Genomic DNA, 25,877 nt, shown 5'->3' on the forward strand with positions numbered 1-25,877 from the left:
GACATTTATTACTAGTGTGTTTTCAAATAGATCCCAGTTTGGGTAAAAGTGGAGAAAATGATTTAGTAGAGAAAATAATTTATATCCTTTATGGGTATTTGACAATACTCTTTAACTTCACTCCTGTGATCATGTAAAACCAGAAAAAATGAATTAAATCAGAGAAAGCATGTAAAAATGAGTAAGATAGTATCTGCCACAAAAGATGAACTCAGCAAACATTAGCTGCACGGATCATTGACACACAGATAATCCATGGATCGCACTCGCTTTTCTTTTCTCACGATATCGTTAGAGCAGCTAGCATCTCTCCTTTTTTCAGCATTTTGGGAATTTCCTCCATATCATTTACTGGAGGTTAAATAAGCAAAGACCAAGGTTAAGAAACCAACGACCAAGACCATGCTGAAGAAGGGAGACGCTGGGTTAAGAGAGGTGAGGAGAATCACCTATAAACAACATAACTGATTCCTAACACGAGTTACCCAATTAAAAACAAAATTCCTGCCTACACATTATGTACTAACATTCGTTAAGGCCAACCGCGCCTCAAGGCACACATTTCCTGTGCACCACCTCACTCCTGGCCATGCGGTTGGGGTAGGAGCAGGGAGGGGTGGGCGGCACTGGCAGCAAAAGAGATAAAATAAATAAAACTGGCAAAACCAGCACAGTTGTCTGTGGAATATGACAGAGAAGTAAATTAAACCTAATCACACTCCCAGACCAAATCACATTTCTAAAGGGCTAGAGTTCTGCAGACACATGTTTAAATAATAATAATATAATAACATTCCTGATGCTATTTTGATAAGACTCTAGCCCTCAGGTGCTCTTAGCTTCTTACTGTGAGAAATGGTTGTCCCACCTACAGCCTGGCACCAACCATTTCAAATTATGCCCAAAGAAACTCCCAGAAACTCCCCCGGGCTGCTGAAAGTCACCTGCACTGTGTGAGATAGATCTTGAGCTCTGGACGGAAATCTTAATTTCCAGGTCTGTCTTCTAAAAATACCATGGGGCGCCTGGGTGGCTCAGTCGGTTAAGCGTCCGACTTCGGCTCAGGTCATGATCTCACGGTCCGTGGGTTCGAGCCCCGCGTCGGGCTCTGTGCTGACAGCTCAGCGCCTGGAGCCTGTTTCAGATTCTGTGTCTCCCTCTCTCTCTCTGCCCCTCCCCTGTTCATGCTCTGTCTCTCTCTGTCTCAAAAATAAATAAACGTTAAAAAAAAAATAAAAATAAAAAAAATAAAAAAATAAAAATGCCAGCCCTCATATACATCCTTTAACCTCTTCTGGGATTCTAAGATACAACCAAAGCTTGAAATTAAAACTTTAAAAAGGCTGGACTGCATTAAATTTAGCTTACCTCTCCCTCTACAAACCAGAATGGAGGGGTAAACCAGGCCTTCCGAGCAAACAGCTCCCTTTCTGGCTCAAGGAGCAAGAAGGACCCTCCTGGGACAGCACAGAAGGCCTGAATGGCGTTTCAGTTTCTCTGAGCTTACTTGTGGCAGTAAAACGGACTGACTGAGAAAACCCTTTAACAATATTTACTTGGAATTGCACAAAAAAAAATATTTTAAAGGATTTTTAGGAAGTAGGAAAGTCTGTTTCACAGCCAGCTGTGTGAGACAGAACTGCAGGAAGGCTTCTGGAAACTTTCAGCAGTGCTGGAGCTTCCTAGCTGTGTGGCCTGGAGATGTGCTTCCTCAGCTGGGGCACAAAAAGAAACTCCTAGAATTTCTTCAAAGGTTTCACGTGGGCTTTACAAAGAAGCCCTGATTTTAGCCAAACAGAAAGAATACGTTAGTGTCACACATGACCATCAATTGCCATCAAGTAAGAAAAACAGAAAATACATATTTTATTTTTATTTTTATTTTATCTTCTGAGAGAGAGAGAGTGTGTGCGCGCGCATGAGTGCGTGCGTGCAAGTGGGGGAGGGGCAGAGAGACAGAGAGACAGAGAGAGAGAGAGAGAGAGAGAGGACCCGAAGCCAGCTCTGTGGTGACATCAGTGAGCCAGATGCAGGGCTCGAACTCATGAACCATGAGATCACAACCTGAGCTGAAGTCTGATGCTCAGTCCTTGGGCCACCCAGGTGCCCCCAAAATACATATTTTAAAATACACGCTGTATGCCATGCAATTTCAGAATCCAAGTATTTATTCACTCAGCAAGCTCTGCGACGCACCTGCTTTTTGCAGTGCTAAGAGCTACTGAATATAATGGTGACAAAGATAGACAGGGTCCCCTTCCTCACTGCCATACATAATCCTCACAACCACCCGGGAGGGGGAAGGTACCATTATCTTACTTCATAAATGAGGAACTAAAGCTTGAACATGGTAACCCACTTCTCCAACTATACACAGCATGTGAGGGAGAGCCAGATGTTATAATGAGGACTCTGTGTCTCCAGAGTGTGTGCTCTAACCTTTAGGGAAAGATGGGTCCAAATACTGTAGGAAAACTGGACTACTACAGCCTGTAAAGACTGAATTTATGGGTGAGTGTCTACATAAGCCTAACAATAAGGTGCTTTTCTAACAGAAACTGGCTTTCTTTCATAGCACAAGCCCTTTGAGATGATGTTTCCCGAGGGATTTTCATGCACTATAACTCATTTTTATTATTTCAACCCTAGCCTCCCTTAAGCACTGGCATCTCGGGTTTCTACCGCACCGCTCTGCACTGGTTTAAGGGACACTGCATTGCTCGAGGTTATTGGTGGGCACCTGTGGTGGACATAATGTGATTCAGGAGATCAGGAAGCCCCCTTCTTTCTAAGAACCACTCCTCCCCTACCCTGTGGCACTGGATTCTTGCTCCCAGGGTGGAACCTGTGACCTGAATGAAAGGCAGGCAGCAATCACATTCCCCTGGAGATATTGATGGCTTCAAGGATGCGCAATGAATCAAATCAGAGCCAAAGAGGTTTTGCTGGGACTAAGATGTGAAGAGCATCTTCTCTTTGTTGGCCTTGGGGTTGCCAGCTCAGCATTTGTTACAGGGATCATCACCACCTGTGTCCCTCACACTGTGCCTTTGACCTGCCTATCCTCTTTTCAACAAGCCTGAAGTGTACACTTTTACCAGACCTTATCAGCAAAACGCTGCTGATGATATGAGCTACAGAAAAGGTGAAACCATCCAGTAAATGTTTGGATGAAGGCATGATGCCGCCTCTCAGGAGTTATGATTAACAAATAAATATAATCATGCAGCTCTCTTTTACACTCATTTAGCAGGGTGGGCCGATTCAGAGATGAATGGCTCAGCATTTCTGGCAGAGGAAATGCAGCTACTTAAGACAGTCCTGAATGAAAAACAATAAAACCCACCACCGGGCTGGTAAGATGGGATCCCTTAGGGCAAAGGGCCCTTAAACAACAGCTAACGGTTCTACCTTCCCTCAGAGATACTTTGCAGACTCTCGTGTGAGATACTTTAAGGAAACCTGAAATTCTGGACATTAGCAATATTAACCTGAAGATTCATATCCTTCCACGCCCCCATATCAACAACCCTCTGTCCCATTGTAATGACATGTGAGATCTGTGACATCACCCACAGAGCAGGATTCAATGATGACTCATCCTTCTTTCCTCCCCCCGCCTAAGGCCACCAGCATCCTGCTGCTCAAATGGAGTGCACAGACCTGAAGCATCAGCATCTCCTGGGTGCCGGTTAGAAACGCAGAGTCCCCGGGGCGCCTGGGTGGCTCAGTCCTTTAGGCGTCCAACTTTGGCTCAGGTCATATCTCACAGTTTGTGAGTTTGAGCCCCACATCGGGCTCTGTACTGACAGCTCTGAGCCTGGAGCCTGATTTGGATTCTCTGTCTCCCTCTCTCTCTGCCCCTCCCCTGCTCACGCTGTTTCTCTCTCTCTCTTAAGAATAAATAAACATTATGGGGCGCCTGGGTGGCGCAGTCGGTTAAGCCTCCGACTTCAGCCAGGTCACGATCTCGCGGTCCGTGAGTTCGAGCCCCGCGTCGGGCTCTGGGCTGATGGCTCAGAGCCTGGAGCCTGTTTCCGATTCTGTGTCTCCCTCTCTCTCTGCCCCTCCCCCGTTCATGCTCTGTCTCTCTCTGTCCCAAAAATAAATAAACGTTGAAAAAAAAATTTAAAAAAAAAAAAAAAAAAAAAAAGAATAAATAAACATTAAAAAAAGAAGAAGAAGGAGGAGGAAGGGGAGGAGGAGGGGGAGGAGGGGGAGGAGGAGGAGGAGGAGGAGGAGGAGGAGGAGGAGGAGGAGAAGAGGAGGAGAAGAAGAAATAATGCAGCATGCCAGGTCCTGCCTCAGCACTAGGGGCTCAGAATCTGATTCTAATAAACTCCCAGCTACTTCTCCTGGACTGTGGGCCACATTCTGAGTAGAAAAGGTTTGGACTTCAGTGTTTCTTAATCTTACTTGATCATAAAGTTCCCCTGGGGAATCTTCTTACAAATACCTATTTCTGGGCACAACCCCAAGCCTCTCAAATTAGAATCTCCACAAAAAAGACTTTGGCATTTACCAGGCAGCCAAGGTGATTATGGGGGGCAGGCAAAAATGGGAAACCCTGGGAATCAAATTTCCAGTGCCAGCCTGTTCCCTCAGCTGCTAACCCTTATCCTGCCTCAAATCTGGTGCTTAGCAGATGGAAACACACTACTGCTCCCACTTGGGCTATGTCTTTTTCCCTTTTTTCCCTCCAGAAAGAAAGCTGGCTACCAAATCCTCCATCTTCAGCACCTACAACTTTTTTTTTTACCTTTATATTGTTACGTGAGAAACGACCTGAGAAATATTAAAATCCCAATTCTATGCAAAGAATGAAGATAGCTTAATAATCATGGTCCAGTGCCATTGCTATTTATGGTCTTAGTGTACCCAAAATGAAATGAAGATTCTAATTGTTCTGCAGGTTGTAGACCAAATGTATTGCTTGGACTAAATAAATGACTTTTTTTTTTTGAGGATTCACAAAATGCAGCAGTGTTAGTAATGGAAAAAAAGGGTAGAAATAATAACTCTCTCCCCCTAGGATCTAGGAAAACAGCATTTGAAAGGTTTTCTATATTGCTTAAAAACTAGTAAATATATTTAATATGGTTGCTAAAATTCTTCAGGCCTCTGAAAAATCCTTAAATATTAGTCCTTCCTTAGCCTTGGATTCTTCATAAGACAATAGGATATTCATACCTGTAGGGTTCTTCCAGTGGTAAGTCTAAAAGGGAAAAGGTATACCAGTGCTTGCCACTGTGGGGTGACCTTGAACTCCAGGAGACATTTTTTTATTTGGTTGTTGTATCTGGGAAAGAAGGGAGGAGGTCCTGGCAGCAAGTGGGTAAAAGCCAGGGATGCTGCTAAGCCTCTTACGATATTCAGGACAGTCCCCACAATGATGAATTTTTCAGGCTATCAATGGTGTCAAGGTGGAAAAATTCTGATGCAGACCAGGCACTGTCCACATCCTCAGAGCTCAAATATGAACATCACCCTACTCTCTACCTACTTCCATTCAGCCCATAGTTACCTAGTCAGTAGAACCAAATTTGAAACCATGTTCCTCTACCTCCAAAGCTGTATTCTCTCTATTCCAACATGCTACCTCTCACTGCAGAAAAGACTATGGTAATCTTCCCATGTTGATTTATACACATCCCTGCAAATTGGAAATCTTGTACTCCGTCCTCAAATTCATTGAACATTGAACACTCTCATTATGCCATTTTGGGTGGAAAGTAGCAAATGGAGGACTTGAGGAAGTGGATGAAGCCCAAGATGCAGAAGGTTGGGGAAGACTAGTATTTTTTAATCTATTTTGTCTTCAACAGAGCAGCTGAGTTCTTATGAGAATCAAGATGTTTAAAACTTAGTATGTTTTTAAGAGGAAAAATTGAGATCCAAATGACAGAGGCAGAAGAAGAAGTTGAAAAAGATTAACACTTTCTGACTTCTCTTACCACCAGATACAGCTCCTAGAGGCTCCCTGGCCTGGACAGCACTTGACATACTTTGACAGCCAAAATGTTAAAAATTTAAGAGCATTAAATAATGAACACATAACAGAAACATGGGGAAAATACCAAACACTGTGAACTCAGTTATGATGTCTTGGTAACAAGGAGTGAAAGCAACCAACCCATCTACAAATGGAGAAAAATATATACAAATTTTATTCAAAAGGTAGACTGGATGCATGCCTCATGTTTAATTTAAAATGAACTTGCATTTCAACTTTGGATGAGTAGTGCTGAAATATGATTAAATGCTGGAAAGTTTCATGGAAAGAAAAACTTACAGCAATCATAATATTAGATTTTTATTCCCCTAGGGTATCTATAATCATAGGACAAATGATTAAATACACCCTTTATGTGGAAATGCCCTGTAGTTACCATGAACCTCTTATTATGAAGAAAAAGTAAGACAATAAAATGGAATTTGTTTAAGGAAACATTTAGAGTTTCATTTAACTATTTCCTTTACCCTCATATATCAGCCATTAAACCTCCTCTATTAAAATTTCAGAAGATAGAATTGAGTTTTCCACTAAGTTGTTGAAGAAGCCTGAGAGGGGGGCTATTTGAGAGGGGCTGTTCTAAGACAGAGGCTACACTGGCAGAGCCATCAGGAGTGGTTCAGCCTTCACGTCTGGCCTCGTCAGCTACTCCTACTTTGCAGTGCACCGGCCCGTGGTGGACAAAGTGCAAGCAGGGGGTAGCAAAATGGCCAGTGGGCAAGGGAGGGGTTCGCTAGGGACTGCATTTAAAAAGAAGAGGGATGGGGCCCCTGGGTGGCTCAGTCGGTTGGGCGGCCGACTTCGGCTCAGGTCATGATCTCACGGTCCGTGGGTTCGAGCCCCGCGTCGGGCTCTGTGCTGACAGCTCAGAGCCTGGAGCCTGTTTCAGATTCTGTGTCTCACTCTCTCTCTGACCCTCCCCCGTTCATGCTCTGTCTCTCTCTGTCTCAAAAATAAATAAACGTTAATAAATAAATAAATAAATAAATAAATAAATAAATAAAAAGAAGAGGGAGTTCCAGGCAGGCTTCACAGTTTTCCAGTAGATGTAGCAAAAGAGAAAAAAATAATAGAAGCAGAGGAGCTCGAGGTGGAATTTACCTACCAAAGACACCATCAGTTTTAATAAAGAATAGTTAAGCCATGGGGCGCCTGGGTGGCTTGGTCGGTTGAGCGGCCGACTTTGGCTCAGGTCATGATCTCACGGTCTGTGAGTTCGAGCCCTGCGTCGGGCTCTGTGCTGACAGCTCGGAGCCTGGAGCCTGTTTCAGATTCTGTGTCTCCCTCTCTCTCTGCCCCTCCCCTGTTCATGCTCTGTCTCTCTCTGTCTCAAAAATAAATAAACATTAAAAAATTTAAAAAAAAAAGAATAGTTAAGCCTTAAAAAAGAGTAAAAGAGGGGCGCCTGGGTGGCTCAATCTGTTGAATGTCTGACTGAAGTTTAGGTCATGATCTCATGGTTCGTAAGTTCAAGACCCACATGGGGCCTGTGCTGACAGCTCGGAGCCTGGAGCCTGCTTCAGGTTCTGTGTCTTCCTCTCTCCCTGCCCTGCTCCCTACTCTCTCTTTGTCTCTCTCTCTCTCTCTCAAATATAAACATTAAAAACTAAATTAGAAAAAAATATATAGAAAGAGTCCAAAAGTCCATCAACTGATGGATGGATAAAGAAGATGTGGTTTATACATACAATGGAATACTACTTAGCAATGAGAAAGAATGAAATGTTGCCATTTGCAACAACATGGATGGAACTGGAGAGTATTATGCTAAGTGAAATAAGTCATTCAGAGAAAGACATATGTTTTCATTCATAAGTGGAATTTGAGAACTTTAACAGGACCATTGCAGGGAAGGGATGGGAAAAAATAGTTTCAAACAGAGAGGAGGGGAGGCAAACCATAAGAGACTCTTAAATACAGAGAACTGAGGGTTGATGGGGTATTGGGGGAGAAGGAAAAATGGGTGATGGGCATTGAGGAGGGCACTTGTTGGGATGAGCACTGGGTGTTGTATGTAAGCAATGAATCATGGGAATCTACTCCCGAAGCTAAGAGCACACTGTATACACTGTATGTTAGCTAACTTAACAATAAATCATACTTAAAGAGAGAGAGAGAGAGAAAATAGCTGATAAAATCGGAGGTGTTTTTATCAGCTGGCAAAATGGGCAAAGCACTGGAGAGAAGCTGAAGGGGAGAATGGACTCGACAATGGCTGTAACATAAAGTCACCTAAATTGTGAAATTCAGGTTAGATACAAGAGAAAATATTTGTACTATGAGACATCAAATGATTACTCAATTAATTTAGTCATCACAGCTAATTCTGGAATAGTGTGTGCATTTTATAACTGCTGAATGCTCCAGAATTTTGAATACACTAAAGAAGACAAAGGACTCTACTATGGGCTGAATTGTATACCCCCAAAATACATGTTTAAGTCCTAATCCTCAGAATCTCAGAATGTGACTGTATTTGAAGATACAACCTTTAAAGAGGTGAATACTATTAAATAAGATCATTAGGGTGGGCTCTAATCCAACATGACTGGTGTCCTTATAAGAAGTGGCCATTAGGACACAGAGAGGCACAGAAGAAAAACTATGTGGACATACCAGGAAAAGACAGCCATCTACAAGCTGAGGGGAGAAGCCTCACAATAAAAATGACCTTGCCAACACCTTGATCATGGATTTCTAGCCTCCATAACTGTGATAACATCAATGTTTACTGTTTAAGACACCCAGCCTGTGGCACTTGTTACGGTGGCACTAGAAAACGAATACAGACCATCATACGCTGTACAGGGAAGAAGAGTTCACCACCGCTCTGCCCAGCTTCACCAAATCACCCAAGGAGTCTTACAAAATGAATTCTGGTCTTCTGAGCTGTGGCTTTGGGACAAGTCTGAGGAATCTATGTTGCTTAAATGTTCTCCTGTTACCCTTGAGCTGTAAGCTTTAACCTGGGGGGTGAAGATGCTATGAAAATGAAAGAGAATGTAATACTGGGCACTATTTTCCAGAATTAGAAGGGAATAGGATAAAGAAAAGTGTTTTTTTCCCCCTTAATATATCAATAACTAACTCTTTTAAAAAGATGTGTTGTATACTGTTTTTTAAAAGTATAGGCTCAGTCATTTAAGCATCCAACTTTTGATTTCGGCTCAGATCATGATTTCATGGTCAAGGGACTGGCCCCTGCATCGGGCACCGCACTCACAGCATGGAGCCTATTTGGGATTCTCTCTCTCCATCTCTCTCTGCTCCTCCCCTGTTTGTGCTCTCTCTCTCAAAATAAATAAACATTAAAAAAAAAGTACAGGTTTGTGGCATAAAACATCTATTAACAAAAAGAAAAATAGTTTGCAAGTCTCTTAATTATAACTTTATTTTTGATGTATAACTTACTGAATCACACAGTGTTTGTGGCAGCTAAAAACTATTGAGCATACACTATATACAATTAACATATATTAATTTATTTAATTCACACATAGATGCACGCACACACATACACACACACCAATGTGGCATATAATTACTATTAGTCTACTTATTTTACAGATGAAGAAACTCTGGGTGAAGACGTGCATGTAAGTGAATGTGTGTGTGTGTGTGTGTGTGTGTGTGTGTGTGCGCGCGCGCGCACGCGCAGTTTTAGGTGAAATATAAAAGGTACCCTAATTGTCCTTGACTGATACTAAATTTTTTACACTATAATTAATATTCTTGTGCTGCACAGATTAACTTTTATCAGTTCTGGGGCTGAATATAAATATTTATACTCTCTCCTTTTCTTGCCGGCAGGGTAGAGTAGTTTAAGACACCTTTGTGGAGAGGGTGTAAGATGAATAGCAAACAACTGACGAATTTCTCCAAAGTTTTACATTAATGATTAAACAGCATCATCTGATGACTTACTCAGCAGCTCACAGACAATAAAACATAACTAAATCTGTCAATTAGCATTTTCATCTTCTCTCCTGACAGAGCTTAATGGCATCTGCAAAATGCAATTTCCAACCCTGAGCTCTTTGACATTTTCTATTTCCTCCTGTGTTTCTCTCCCGTCGCTCCTGTTATGACTGAAAGCAGCAGCGTGTTATACTCCATGGTGGCAAATGCATCACCTGTGGTTGAAAGGAAAGCAATTATTGTGTCCTCGCTAAATCTCAGGGTTGACTTGGGTACCGCTTTTCCACTTAAGTGCATAAACAGCCAACCCAGGACCTGTTTTAAGTGACTGAACCTTAGCGACAACAGCTGGACTGCAGGCTGATGCCACCTGAGGGTGTGGGATGCTGCTAGAGAAGAGCGCCTGCCCTTCCAGTAGCTACAAACACAGCACTCCACATTCCCACCTGCAAAGTGACAAACAATGACTGGGAAGGTAACATATGTACTTCCTTTTCCTGCTCCCTTGGTTTGAGGACAGTGACCCAGAGTGGAGGTTGGGCTGTTTCTCAGATGGTTCTCCAGCTGGTGAGAGTGGATACTATTTACACAACTGTCAGGAAATACATTTCTTTCTTCCCCAGGCAGCTATATTTAGCTCATGTATGTGTTACATATGTGTCAAATCCTGTCTAACTCTGCCATTTCCGAATAGTCAAGAAAGGATATTCCAAGTGATAAAGAAGTATGCCTTCAGGGAAACTTCAGAGCATCACTGGGGAGCTATGCATCTAATGGGGACATCTTCATTATTTCTAGGCTCAAGAGTCAAGTGCCCTGATAAAGAAATGCTCAATGTAACATTTCCTCTTGAATTATTATTTTTTTTCAACGTTTATTTATTTTTGGGACAGAGAGAGACAGAGCATGAACGGGGAAGGGGCAGAGAGAGAGGGAGACACAGAATCGGAAACAGGCTCCAGGCTCCGAGCCATCAGCCCAGAGCCTGACGCGGGGCTCGAACTCACGGACCGCGAGATTGTGACCTGGCTGAAGTCGGACGCTTAACCGACTGCGCCACCCAGGCGCCCCTTGAATTATTTTTTAATGCACCTTTGCCTCTCTGTGCTAAAGAAATTGTCTCACTAACACCATCAAGCACCAAACGAAACATTCCATTCTAGACAAATAATGCAAGCCCCTATTAACCAGAATCCAATGAACTGATGCACATAATTAACCAGATTCAGGTCTAATACCCCATTTCTAGAAGAAATAATCAATGCTCAGGAGGATATTTCATTTCAGCCAAAGAAACAAATGTCAATGCTTTTTCTGGAGTCAGTTAGCTCAGTGGTCCACTCTGCAGTGTCTTCTACAGAGAAAAAAATTTTAGAATATTGACCCTGAGGCAACAATCACACAGTCATCATAGAAAGGTAAAATTATAACCATGCCTGCACTTATAACTTGAACATTTCAGAAATATTTTCCATGCAACGAGACAAAAATTTGTAAAGGATGTTAATGATAGAGCAAATAGAAATGTATATTCGTGAATATACCCCTTAGCTTCTAGTATTCCAGAGTAAAAATTTTAAGGGCTGCCTTTACTCTGTTTTACTTTTGAGGGAGGGATGTAACCATTCTCTCACTTCACAGATAGGTGACTTGAGCTGTGAGGTTAAATGACATGCTCAGCGTTGGACAGCATGTCGATACCCAATGCAGGTTAGACGCATGAGCTTTGGGCTGAACATCTCATGAGTAAATCCATCACCACAGAGGAGGACCACTTGACACCACTTCTCTAAAAGGTTCCCTTTTGAGAGAAAATTCTGGCTTTAAAAAAGGGGTTTCTACTACCCAACAAAGGGACCTCTTCCTTGCTAGTTTTTTGGAATAATTAATTATGAGGCTAAGATTTGCCCCGGGTTGTCTGAATTGTCCCTTCGTGGTAACGAGCAAAATGAACGCAAAGCCTCTACAAATTAATCTACCCAGGGTTAGTTCAGAAAGTACAATTTTTATTGCTCTATCAGCTCCAAGAGTTTTACAGGCCGCAGGTGGTTAATTCATTTGTGAGCTGTTCTACACACACAGTCACACACACACACACACACACACACACACACACACACATGCACACACACACATACAACAAGGGATGAGAATAAGCAGATTCAGTTTTTTTTTTCTTTTTTACATAAAACTGGATCCTGGAATTTGAAGAGGTATTGATGAGTGCATGGTAAATTGGAAGAACACAGTAGAGTCACTTGGTCTGACTTCGAAGCCTGCTCAGCCATTTAATACATAACCAATGCTCTCTGCTTCCTCACAGGACTAGGAAAAGCCATGGCCTTGAGGAACTCAACAAATACAGTGTGGAAGTGAAGTCACACAGAAATTCTTAATGGCTGCTCATTCCTACAACTACAATGCATCTAAGTCACACACCATCACCTTTTCAAGAGTTAGTAGTACAGTCGGGAGTGATGGCAATTGACCATCTTCCCATCTTCCTTCAAGACTTTCCATAATCATGTCTGAAAATGTCTTGAGAGTCAATCAGACTGCATTGCTAAACACGTTGGAATATGATTGTCCTGTCAGAGAAAATTCCTCCAATCTTCTTTGCCTCAATTTTTTTTATTATATGAAATTTATTGTCAAATTAGTTTCCATACATCACCCAGTGCTCATCCCAAAAGATGCCCTCTTCAATGCCCATCACCTACCCTACCCTCCCTCCCACCCCCCCATCAACCCTCAGTTTGTTCTCAGTTTTTAAGAGTCTCTTATGCTTTGGCTCTCTCTCCCACTCTAACCTCTTTTTTTCTTTTTTTCCTTCCCCTCCCCCATGGGTTTCTGTTAGGTTTCTCAGGATCCACATAAGAGTGAAATCATATGGTATCTGTCTTTCTCTGTATGGCTTATTTCACTTAGCATCACACTCTTCAGTTCCATCCACGTTGCTACAAAGGGCATATTTCATTCTTTCTCATTGTCACATAGTACTCCATTGTGTATATAAACCACAATTTCTTTATCCATTCATCAGTTGATGGGCATTTAGGCTTTCTCCAAAATTTGTGTGCCTCAATTTTTATACTATTTGTTGCTTACGTACATGGTGGAGGATGGCATCAAATACCTCCGGGAACCAAATGTGAAAAAGATGGGGAAGGATCTTTTGGCCTCCCAAGGGAGCCATGTGCATTTGTGAATCTAGTACAAGGTGGTGGTAAGTGCTACGGAAGGGACCCAATTTACTATGAGAAGGAGAAACAGAGGAGGAAAGCTAGTTACCAATCTCTTCAGAGATGGTTTATTTCAGTGGAACGAGAATGGTTTATTTCAGTGGTATGAGTGTGGATGCTGGAGTCAGCTGGCTTGGGTTCAAGGCCTGGTTCTGTAATTCCCTGGTTGTCTGACCTTAGGCAACTCCTTTAGCCATTTTGTGCCTCAGTTTTCTCATCTGTAAAATGGGACTTACACTAATAATTATTCCTGCCTCATATGGGTTTTAAGAAGATCAAATGAATTAATTAATACTTGTAAAGCTGGCACTCCGTAAAGCTAGGCCACTCCTTGTAAGCACTGAATGGGCACAGCGAAGCTCTTAACAGTGGCAATTAAAATTACGGTCAATGGAGTGCAAGCCATGGGACAGACAGATATCAGCTCAGGCACTTTATGTTCATCATCTTATTTTATTGAATCTTCCCAGCAAGTAGCTATTATTTCCCCATTTCATAAGTGATCACTCCCAAGAATTGAATAACTTGTCCAAAGTCACATAGGTGGTGAGTGGCAGAGTGGAGCTCAATCCTATGACTGTCCAGCTCCCAAGTCCATGCTCTTTCTATCACTCTACACTGTCTGCTACTGTTCTTCCATATTTGCACATAAAAAGAATTTCCTCCAGTGGGGTGCATGTAGATTTGGCTTCGTTATCAAGCTGTTCCCCATTCATAACCATCCCCTTCGAGAGGACTGCTGCACGTCTTACAGAAGAAATAGCAGTGCATGCTAATTAAAGCGTGGAGCACCAGATGCTTTGCCAGAAAGTAATTAGTAAAATTCCTGAATTAGGGTGCCCCTCACACTGGTGCAGGGCAGAAAAACAGCTTCTGATGTTAGATTTTTCATCTTGAGAAGAGGGATCAGCTCCTTTAAGTCCTGGCTGAGCTGGGTCTCTTCTGTGAATCGAAGATGTGTAGATACCCAAGCACAATGTATAGACATCGAAGATGTACAGCATTCAAGTGCAAATGACATAAATGAAGTAAATGTTCATTTACTTGTCATTGTTCACTACCTTCTTTAATAAAGGCAAACATTTGCTGAGTGCTAATTGTATGGCCTGCATTGTGCTAAGTGTTTTACATTAGGTATCTTGCTCAAGTTCTGTGTGGCCCAATGGTGTGAGCCTTATTGTCATCGACACTTGGCAGATTATCAAATGTGGGCACAGAGCCGGAAGGTAATCTGCCCAGCTTGTTGCATATCTGTGGAATGTCTCAATGGAGGTGGGATGCAAAAGTGGCAATCTGCTTTCTGATCTATAGTCACTGTGTTATAGTTTCTTCCCCTCTCACTCCTAACCAAAGCAACAAAATGTTTACTTCCAACAAGAAAATTGCTATCCCTCACAACAGAAATATAACCCAGATCCTAGTTCCTAGATTACTGGAAATTCTTCCTATTTGACCACTAACTCCTGCTCTATGGTATGCATATACCTTTTCCCTTTCCTTTAGTTGAACAAACACATACAAGCAAAGACTGTGAATATTGCAATTCATATAGGGAGAGACCTAAAAATCAGTCTAGGGTTTGGGGGCTGGGTATCACCAAAAGAAAAGCTCCTTAATCCTGTATGTATTTTACCTTTACTGTAAATCTCCTTCATTTTAAATCTGTCACTCGCTCTATATGAACGCACAGAATAAAAAACCATAAAAAAGTTAAATAAGAATTTTAGCCTAATGATATATTGATTGTGCATACATATCTTTATTTTTACATATTCTGTGTTGTCATAAAAACCCCATTAAAAGCTGAGTTTAAATAATTATTCACTTCTCATGTTACTATTGTAATCAATTGCCTATTATGAAAATTATGGCCATCTTTAAGAATTACTTTGCTAAGTGAAGTAATTACCACTGATATTTTATTTTCTATTTCAGTTCCCCAAATTGATTTTTTATGCTAATCTTTGTATGAAAAGTGGGATATAAATTTCTTAAAGCAAAATGAATGGCTAGTCAGGCTTCATGTTTGAAACTTTATATTGTATTTGGGGATTTTCAAGGCATGTTGCTCTTAAGAAGACATTGGTGATTATTCTATCTGTCAGCACTGAAGGAGGTAGAAATTTCTCCATTTTATGGTCTTAAGTATCTGATATTCCAAGAATACAGGGGTGTAGGCCTTCCACAAATATAAGAGTTGAAAAATCACACCTTCTGTCTACTAAAATAGCCATAATTTCTTAGAGCTTCAAGAGAAAAGCAGGGAAGAGACAGATGCCACTTACAGAATGTCTTGGATGTACCTGACATTAAATGCAATGAAACATATATTTTCGCAATTCCTTACAGTTACCTGGCCAGGCAGTTATTATTATCATTCATACACATAAGGAAACAAGTGCAGACAAGGAAGGCAATTTGTGTTCTATCAAACAGCTAACAAGTGGCTGTGCTGGGAATCAGATCCAGGTCTGGTGGTTCAAAGGTCACACTTTCTTGTTTTCTTTAACCCCGCCAAGTGCCAACAGCTTAAATGAACGTGTCTTAACACAAGGACTGAAATTCACGATGATTTTACCCTTTGACAACACTGTCTTGCTAATGTTTCAAATTGAAGAGAATGCCCATCCCAGTTGTTCACTATAGTGAACTGTAGAGGGAAATGCATGAAACCCACAGGGTGAACATGTGTTAAAAGCAAAGGCGTGAATAGTAATTATGGATATAAATGGAGTTAGTGAGTTGAAGTGAAAACCGCTCAGTGAAACAAGACAGTCGTCCTAATTCTAGAGGAGCTGATAATAAGCTGGGATGTTTGAATAAGTTCCTCCATCATTGTGGCCTTGAGATAACTCATTTGTAGAGTGAAGGGTTATACTTTTCAGGTAATGATTTCTCTTTTGCTACCAGAAATGACTAAAACTGAGTCCACTTCTGAAAGTGACATGCAGGAGGGCCTCTGTCAGGCAGACGTGAATCCCTAATGGCATCTCATGGCTTCAGGATCACAGCAGGCATTCATTAAATAATGTCACCTGATTTGTCCCAGGATCCTGGGTGTCTATTAGTGACACATACATGACATTACTATAATAAATACTAGACACTAAAAGCGTTAGATCCTTCAGGGGCTCCTGTGATAAATCAACAACCCCCTTGTGGCTATATTAGAAGTTAGGCCTCTTAGCAATTGAGCTTTCCCACCCCCTCCCCACCCCCCCCACCCTACTCCCAAACCCACCCCCCATCTTCTTTATTTTATTATTATAAGGAATGCAGGGCTCCTGGGTGGCTCAGTTGGTTAGGTGTCTGACTCTTGGTTTTAACTCAGGTCACCATCACACGGTTGTTGAGTTCAATGCCTGCATCAGGCTCTGCACTGACGGTGCAGAACCTGCTTGGGATTCTCTCTCTATCCCTCTCTCTCTGCCCCTCCCCTGCTCATGCTTGCTCTTTCTCTTTCTTAAAATAAACAGATCAACTTAAAAAAAAGGAATGTAACTTACAAATACATCAATGTAACGGACTATGTTTCCTTCCTACACGACGTGTTCAGTTCACACTTAGCATATCTGGGTTTTGAGTTTAGCTCTGCCACTCCTTGAACTTAGCTGTACTCCTTAAACTTCATCCAAACTTCTCTTGCCTTGGAGTCCTTACTGGCTTGAGACGGCTCATGTCCTAGGTGCCCCAAATTCAGGGCAGCTCTGTTTAAGATGCAGGTTGATAAACTGGGGCTCTGCATTAATGCCCTGCTGAATGTCTTTGTTACAGGAAGGGGTTCAAAGCAGTCTGATGTAGAATTTTCCTGATTGTTTGGGGCTGACTTGTGTCCCACCAAAATCCATACCCACCCCAGTACTTCAGACTAGAACTATGTTTTAAGACAGAGCTGTTAAAAAGGTGATTAAATTAAAATGGGGCTGTTAAGCTGGTCCCCAATCCAACACGACCGGTGCTCCTATAAGAGAAGACGAGGACACAGAGATGTCAGACACAGGCACAGAGAGACAATCACATGAACACACAGCGAGAAGGTGGCCGTCTACCACAAAGAGAAGCTTCAGAAGAAACCACACCTGCCGATATCTAAATCTCAGACTTCTTCCAGCCTCCGGGACTGTGAGAAAAAAAAGTCCCGCTGTTGAAGCCACTCAGAGTATGGTACATAATTATGGCAATTCTAGCAAACTAATATCCTCATTATACCAATAATAAATCTCCTGGGGAAAGATGCGCCATTCTTATGATAAATTTCATGCTTTCACAGAGAACACATAAACCTAAACAAATTTACCTTCAAAGTTAGCAATTGATTCTTTGGACTATAAGCAAATGCTATGATAGGTGCTATACTCTGAGGTTTAAGTGTGTTTTACTCCATCAGGTACATATGTTTCAATCAAACTTTTAAGAAGTCTGGATTTAAACATTAGCAAGTAATAGTAAAAATTCTCAAAAATTTAAAGGGTACAATTAAAGGAAAAACTGATAGAATGATTTCTTGAATTATTTGTTTGAATCAAATTTCTAAATTTAATAATTTGGTTAGAAAAAAAACATCAGTTTATCATTACTGGCACTTCGTTTTTAATGGGGTAAAGGACTGAAGTTCTGCACAAAGTAATAGCAACGTGCTATTGTCGAGGGATACCAATAAATGTTTAAAGATGTGAGAGTCCCATAAAACATACAAGTTACTACTAATAATGAAATTCTGCTAGGAAAAAATGCACACCCAGGGTCTGCCATTGCATTCCAGCTCATTAACAACAGAGAAAATTACATAAGCCTCCACAGCCTAAGAAGACCTTGACACATATATTAGCAACTGGATAACGCACCCCTGTCATACAGTGCAGCTCTCATTCTGAGATTAAATACTATTGCACTGTCACTGATCAATTATGTTCATTCTTACAGCATTCTTACAGCAGAGATAGTGGGTATGAGGATCTATTTGATATGTCAGAGAATTGAGGCACTGATAAGAGATTTGCTAAAGCAAAAGCTCTATTAAGTGTTTGGAGTTGACAAGGCTAGAACCCAAGAAATCCCTGGGACAAGTACTCATTTTCCAGGAGAAGGTGCTATGACAAATATGCTTCAAAATACAAGGCCACTTTCCCTTTCTGTATGATCCAGCTATTGTTATATGCTAAGAAAAAATCTAAGCCACTAATATAACATGAATTCTTGAGAATTTAACTATCCATCTTGTTTCTCTCTCCTCCCTCAGGTCACTTTCACAACAGAGAGGAATGTTAAGTTGTATACATTTTTAAAAGTAAATCTGCCAGAGGAAAGAATCTTCTAGAAATAATGAGAAGTTTATGGGACATCTTCTCTTTTGATCTTTAAGAAGAACACAAGGTTAAGTTGTGGGGGGAAACAAAAAGTTTTATGAAACAGGTCCCCTGGGCTGTGAATCCATGCCTCTGAGCTATTTTTAATAAAGCATATAAACAGTGGGTTGCTTTGGTCTTTGAAAGCTTGGACTTTGGAACAAGGAAGAATGAAGAATGCCATGACTTTTGACATTTAAGAATCTTTATGTGTGTGAAGGGGAGCTAATTGAACAAGTGGGCTGGGCTGCTAGGATCAGAGATAGAGGAGACTTACTTTAGCCAAATATTGTTAATATGCTCAGTGGTGGCCATTAGTTTATTTCTACTAAGACAGATAACCTTCTGTTTGATACCAGTAAGAAGAAATAATTAAGAAAATCTAGAGCCAGAGCAAAAAAGATAGGGTATCTTTTGACAAGGTGATTCTTCAGTCTATAATTAGCAACTGATAAATTGCTATACGGGTTAACGTTGGGGAAGAACAGCTAGTTATTTAACACTTATTTCATTTACTTCTTAAACCACCTTTCACTGACATTTGCCCTATTTTGTCCCATCCTGTAAGGAAGCCATTTGTTTTATAGAAAACAAATTAATTTAAAAAGCATCAGTGTATACCAGCTATGGTTCTAGAAACATCATCATGGTCTTTGCTTTTAAAAGTTTGGTTTTGGGAGGGGGGGGGGTGGCTGGCTGGCTCACTCAGTAGAACTTGTGGCTCTTGATCTCAGGGCTGTGAGTTCAAGCCTCACACACTGCATGTAGAGCTTACTTAAAAAATATACACAAATCAAATTACATTTAAAAGTTTGGCTTCAGAAGCAAATGCAGTCATCATCACTGGCAATCATCTGGTTATTTTAGCCTCCTGGGGTTAGAAAGCCAATCCCCACCCCCATGTCCTACACACTTGTTCTTTACCAAACTTCCCAAAATACATATTCCTTGGCCAGCAAATTACTGTGTTTTTTTTAATTATGCCAACTGACACACACACACACAAAAGGCTAGCTTTTCATGAAGCAAAGGGCAAGCATTTGAGAATTACATCAGATCACAGAAATAGCAAGTTATTCGCAATTATCTGGAGTTGACTAGCATTTTTTTTTTATAGCTTGGAGGTAAATGCCTTTTCGTTTAAATAGAGGATGATAAATTCTAGTTATCACTTTAGGAATCACTTTAGGAAAGAATGCTCAAAGAACTCATTTCCCCTCAAAAGTCCTTTTTTTCTAGCCAAACTGTATGTTACCAAACAACATGGTATTTTAAAATTTGGGAGTTTCAGCTTTCTCCTTCCTCCTCTCTCTACATTCTGCAAATATTTATTAAGATTCTATTATGCATTAAGTTGGATCCAATAGAATGCAATTGGTTTGACTTACAAAAACGACGCTGGATACCCCTGAACAAAATGTGGGGAAAGAGGAGACCTTTCCCTCTTGACAAAGCCAAGAAACAGATAATTAATGGCTCACAACAAGAGACCCTAATAAACATAAGCTGAGTGACATAAAATGGTGAAGGTAGTAAGAGTTGAAAGATGGTGACAGTCCCCACCAGTGGAGTAGACAAGATTTCTTTGTGGAAGGATGGCAGTAAGCTGAATTCTACAAGTGTATTCTGAAAAAGAGAGGGCACTGTAGCATCCAAGCATTTCACTTCTTATGCCTGACTGAGCTATTTTCTCCTCTATCTCAGCTCATATCTGGCAAGGGGCATCGCTGTTTCCAGACTTCCCAAAGAACATGACAAAAATGGTTATATTTAGCTATCATTTCGTGTCACTTGCTTCATCTGAACCATACTAGGGGTGTTCACAGGTTTTCATAGGTCTTACTTTCCTTTCTTTTTTTTCTTTTCTATTGTCAATTCCATGAATCACCATCCACTTCTGAATGAATTACAAAGCCCATCAGATCAAATCTATTCTTGTTATCTCTTACAACCATGCTCACTTATCCCATAAGATAAATATTTATGACAGTCTATACATGGCTGTAAAAATGTCAAAATAGAACAAGGTAAGAACTGCCCAACGGGGTGAGACATACCACCTGTCTCTGACTTGCCACTCTGGAAGTGAGCAATAGTTTTCCATTTTTTTCTGTGTCCACACACCTGAACGCTCTCCTCACAACAGTAAGTCCTTCAGGCAGTGCTTCTAAGCAGCAGGGGAATGGGTTTTCTCGCTGAGAGAAATAGAGCAGATGCTCCCATGGGAAGAGAGGTATGTAATTCAAAACAGACCCTCAGTAGGTGATGGGCATTGAAGACGGCATCTTTTGGGATGAGCACTGGGTGTTGTATGGAAACTAATTTGACAATAAATTTCATATAATAAAAAATAAAAAAAAACAGACCCTCAAGTGATCTTGACATTCTCCTTCTCCTCATCCTCAAGGTATCCACCATTGAAAATCACTCTACTGGATATATGAGTTTTTTTCTTAACATCAAGCTCAATGAGCACCGTGCTATCTTGCGTTGATAGCTTGTTATCAATCTGTCATCTAAAAAATTACCTAAATAACTTTTAAGTTACCTATAGTTCACAATACTGGTGTTCCAATGCTCTTTAAAAACTTACCAGCTGTTAAGTAGCACAGCACTGACCACACACAACCACCCTAGATTATCTCTTTACCTATGTGTCTCTCCACTCACACTCTGAACTTCTCAAGGTCAAGGACCATTTTGTTTTTTTAGCTTGCATTTCCAGTACCTGAGACAGGGCCTGAAATTTAGCATTACTTAGAACCTCATTAAACCACATTTTTGCCACTCATACATGGTCACATATCAGCAATTTCATAAGATTCAACTTAATTGTCGTAAGCAATGACGGATGAATTGGAAGAACAAAAGATGAGCCAATACATTCTTGAGGGCCTCAGAGAAAAGAAACAGAGAAGAAAAGAAAACCAACATCTACTGAGATCCTGATGCAGTAGGTCTTGGGTTGGAGACAGGAGCCTACATTTGTAACCAGTCACACAGATGATCTTATGCATAACGTGCATGGACCACATTGTGATAAAGGCTGCTCTTTGGGACATAAAGGGAGTAGAATGTGCTTCTGGTCAATAAGGGGGAGATAAGAGACAAGCCTGCCTCCCACTTCTCCTGTCCATGCTAATCATCTTCGTCTGACCCACAACTGGCTGTGCAGGCCAGATTCAGAAAGCCCAGGACAGTTTGGATGGTTGTCCTCAGGCCTTACACTACTATACTTTTTACAAGGATATTTTGTCCTTTAGAAAGCACAAAGAAGTGCCTGAGTGGCTCAGTTGGTTGAGCGGCTGACTTCAGCTCAGGTCATGATCTTGCTGTTCGTGAGTTCGAGCCCCTCTTCAGGCTCTGGGCTGACAACTCAGAGCCTGGAACTTGCTTCGGATTCTTGGTCTCCCTCTCTCTCTCTCTCTCTCTGCCCTCCCCCGCTGGGGCTCTGTCTCTCTCTGTCTCTGTCTCTCTCCCTCTCTCAAAAATAAATAAATATTTTTAAAAATTTTTTTAAAGTCACCAGTAGCTTTGTGACTTTTGCACAACAATGCCCCCTATGTCTCCCCTTCCCAGTCTGCACAATGCATGCACGGTGTACGATTGTCTAGTTCCCGTGTCCCTGAGTTGTGCCTCTTTTAGGAAACAGTTTCTGCAAGATGCTCAGAGACAAAAGCACCCAGAGGTCACTGTGTTCTTTGTTCAGATGGCCTCAAAGGCTGAAAACACTGGAGTTATTTGGACAGATTTCATCGTGTTGTGATTAATTAGAGCCTACACTTGACAGTCTAGGAGAAGGTCACCACAGTGGTTCCCACAGGACTCACACCATCTCTTTATGTCAGAGTAGTAAGAGATGGGTGAGAAGGTGATCTCCAAAACGAGATGGCAGGAAGTAACCCTGTAATGTGGGCTGCAGGCTCGCCAGATGTAAACTCCCCTAATGCTATCTTCTGAGTAGTAAAGGTGAAGGTTTATTCTGTAAAATGCAGAAACACAAACGCTCCACGGACATGCAACCCGCAGATGCGGATATGTGATTGACGTGCATGCTGGCTAATGACTGCACGCGCTACAATTTCACTGGTGCTTTGAACCAGGCACTACTCATGAGGGACAACGCATTAAACTCATCATGTTATGTCACCAGACATATCATGCAGTGTTGACATGCAGTATCAACATACTAGCCATTAAGTATATTTGCCTGGGTTTCTTGGTTTTATTGCTACCATGAAGAATACCAAGAAAATATAGACATATTTAATTTAGACAGACACATGACAAGAAGATAAATGTTATTAGCTAAAAATGATAAATATGATATGCCTGTCAAAAGAAATCACATGTAAAAAAAAGAACAAAAGAACCTGTATACTCATGTTTAGAGCAGAGAAATATTTCAGAGAACAATCATATAAGGAAAACATAGGGGAGAAAAAATAAGAAATTTGACCCTTTGAAAAATTGTCCTTCTGAAAATTACAATAAGACCCTCACCAAAATCTGACTTTCATTCATTCATTCTGTCAACCACATATCTCTCCATCCTTCCACTCAGTAAACGTTGACTGAATGCCAACTATGTCCAGGTACTATCATAAACAATTAAAACGTGATCCTACGCAAAAGTCATACTAAGTCCCCACGCTCATGGAGCTTAAATTCTATTGGGGGAGACAGACTCAAACTCATAAATTCATAATCTGAATCCATATAGTCAGAAGCACTGGTATAAATGTCCAATAAGCTTTAGCAAGGGAGCACTTGATTTGTACCTTTTGCCATAATGTAAATACTCCTACGCTGGGCAACCTCAAACATCACCAATGCGATGTCATAATCAATGCAACGATGTGATATGTACCGTCAGGACTGTAGCAGAGTAGTATAAGCTGTATAAACAGTATATAAGCAGCTACAACTCGTGCCTAGACATGGAATGAAGAAGCAAATCATGGCAAGGGGCTAGATATTACAGGGAATGGTGGATCTTTTAGGTAAGTGGTTGGAATAATTCTTGGGCTAATGACATTTGGGCAGTGACCTGAATGAAAAGGAAAGAAGCCATGAAATCATGAAGTAAAGAACTGAGGGGACTGGGACAGAAACAGTAAGCACAAAGGCCCTGAGAGAAGAGATATTTGTATGTCTAAGAAACAGAAAGGCCACTGTGTGAGGAGAGGTAGGCAAGGGCTAGGTCATCTAGGGCTTTGTGGGCCCTGGGATGAATTTGAATTCTTTATGTAAAAGATAGGAATTCAAAGAAGAGTTCTGAGCAGGCAGTGATGTGACCTGACTTATCTTTTTAAACATTCAGTCTGGTTGCTGAGGAAAGAACAGAAAACAGTGCACTACAATAAAAGTGTCCCCTGCAAAGGTAGAAACATGATGACCACTTAGGAAGGTAAGAAATGAAAGTGGCTGGGAGTAGAATGGTAGAGGTAGATGTTGGAAGAAACGCTCAGGTTGGGATATAATTGATGGGTAAATCTACCAGAAGTCACTGATGGTGAAAGGAGAAGGAGAATAGGTGAATAGGAGAAAGTAAGTGATAAGTCTAAGGCAATCTCAAGAATTGCTTAAACTTAACTACTATGTGAATAACAGTCTTAGCTACCAGGTAAATAAGAGGCTTGGCTATCATGTGGTACCATTAGCTGAGATGAAGAATACCGAGGCAAGAGCAGGTGTAGAAGCAAAATCACAAGTTCAGTTTTGGTCATTTTAGGTGAGAGTTACTGACATCCAACTGGAGATGTCAAGTAGGCAGGATATACAAAAATCTTTTGCTTAGGGGAGAGGTCAAGAATGGAGATACAAATTTGGAAGTCACCTGCTATCACTAATCTTAGTGATTATGCCATTGAGGCACTGTCTGAGAACCATTCATTTAGAATGACGAGACTTCGACTTTAAGGGGCCCCTGGGGAAGAGGCAACCTGTTACAGGGAGATATGTGAGACCTATCTCTCCGCTGTCAAGCAATTCGTGTTCCTGAAGCTACAGTTATTAAGAGATGCTCCTTTTCCAGAATGACCCTGTTAATATCCATACAAATACCTATTAAACTAGAAAAAGATTTCTTACCTATCCACTAGAAAACTGTGTGTTTTGATGTTCAGAAGATAGAGCAAAGGTTCTCAGCCCTGGATACACATTATAATCCCCATGGAGCTTTGAAAAATACTAACACCTGGGTCCCACCCCAAGTGATTCTAATTTACTTGCAGCATGGTGGTAGGAGGCACGGCTTTATTTTTCAAGGAGTTAAACTGGACAAGGGATAAGAAAAAGCAGTGATAGAACCAAAAACCGGAAGTCCTCCACAAAGTTGAGGATGCTTTTTAAACTCATCTGGGAGGAGAGAAGGATGTGGTCTGAGAGGAGGTGATGACACTGTGATTTTGAAGGTGGTTCTGGATGTGGCACAGGAGGTGAGATGAAGGAGAGCAAAAAGATCACTGGGGATGAAGGAACTGAAATAACCGAAGGAGGCAGGGTGTTGGAAAATCTTTGGGAAGCTTGCAGTGTTTGTCTTTCTGTGTCTAGCTTATTTTACTTAGCGTAATATATTTCAGTCAATCCATGTTGTCACAAATGGCAAAGTTTCCTTGAAGTTTGCTGAGAAAGCAGATCTCTAGTGTGCATACACACACACACACACACACACACACACACACACACACAATTTGCTTTGCCAATTATGCCTCAACAAAGCTGAAAAAAATTCATTCCAAGTTTCAAACAAGTACCTTTTACAATATAACTATTGATAAGAAGGGGCCCGTTCTTACATGCAATTTTATTTGGAGAATACTGTTTAGAAATCATTCCAATATTTAAATCTCCATCCATTTATTTTATTATTCTACCTAGAGTGACAAAACACAAAATCTGCATTTAATTTTTGGGCAGTGGGAGTAGTTCTCAGAAACTATGAAGAACAATGTTACAGCAATACTGTCTCAATATCAATCACTTCCCCAACATTCCCAGATGCCCACGACTGCCACTATGGATACCACTCACCTGCATGCTGTTCTGCTATTTGTATTCTCTTGATCATGAGAAAGAGAGGTCCAAAGATTACTAAGTGCAAAGAAAACTTCTTTTTCTTCCTGACTCCTGATTCCCTCATATTGTTAAAAAAAAAAAAAAAGAAAAAAGAAAAAAACCCCACAATGCAGACAACAATTTCCTGATGATGGTTAATGAATGAAGTTCAATATCCGGCAAAGACTGTGACCTCCTGCCCAACAGGGAAGGACTTACAAGAAATAAAAAGACATGTAACAAAGAAAAGCTAAAGTTTTGAAAATCTCCAAAGATGTGCAAGCAAATAAAAAAATAAGC

At 41.1% G+C, this 25,877-nt stretch overlaps 1 protein-coding gene and 1 long non-coding RNA gene across 3 annotated transcripts in view; one reads left to right on the forward strand and one right to left on the reverse strand.

Annotated features, from left to right (window-relative positions):
- LOC122481288 overlaps nt 1-18,644 on the forward strand; it is a 78,658-nt gene extending 60,014 nt beyond the window's left edge. The window contains exon 3 of the long non-coding RNA XR_006296809.1: nt 18,413-18,644. This is a non-coding gene — a long non-coding RNA (uncharacterized LOC122481288). The remainder of the gene's footprint in view (nt 1-18,412) is intronic.
- The window catches only part of NCKAP5 (NCK associated protein 5), an 890,605-nt gene that overhangs the window by 653,178 nt on the left and 211,550 nt on the right, over nt 1-25,877 (reverse strand). The gene's annotated exons all lie outside the window — the stretch shown is intronic.

This window comes from Prionailurus bengalensis, chromosome C1, assembly GCF_016509475.1.
Source record: "Prionailurus bengalensis isolate Pbe53 chromosome C1, Fcat_Pben_1.1_paternal_pri, whole genome shotgun sequence".
NCBI lineage: Eukaryota > Metazoa > Chordata > Mammalia > Carnivora > Felidae > Prionailurus > Prionailurus bengalensis.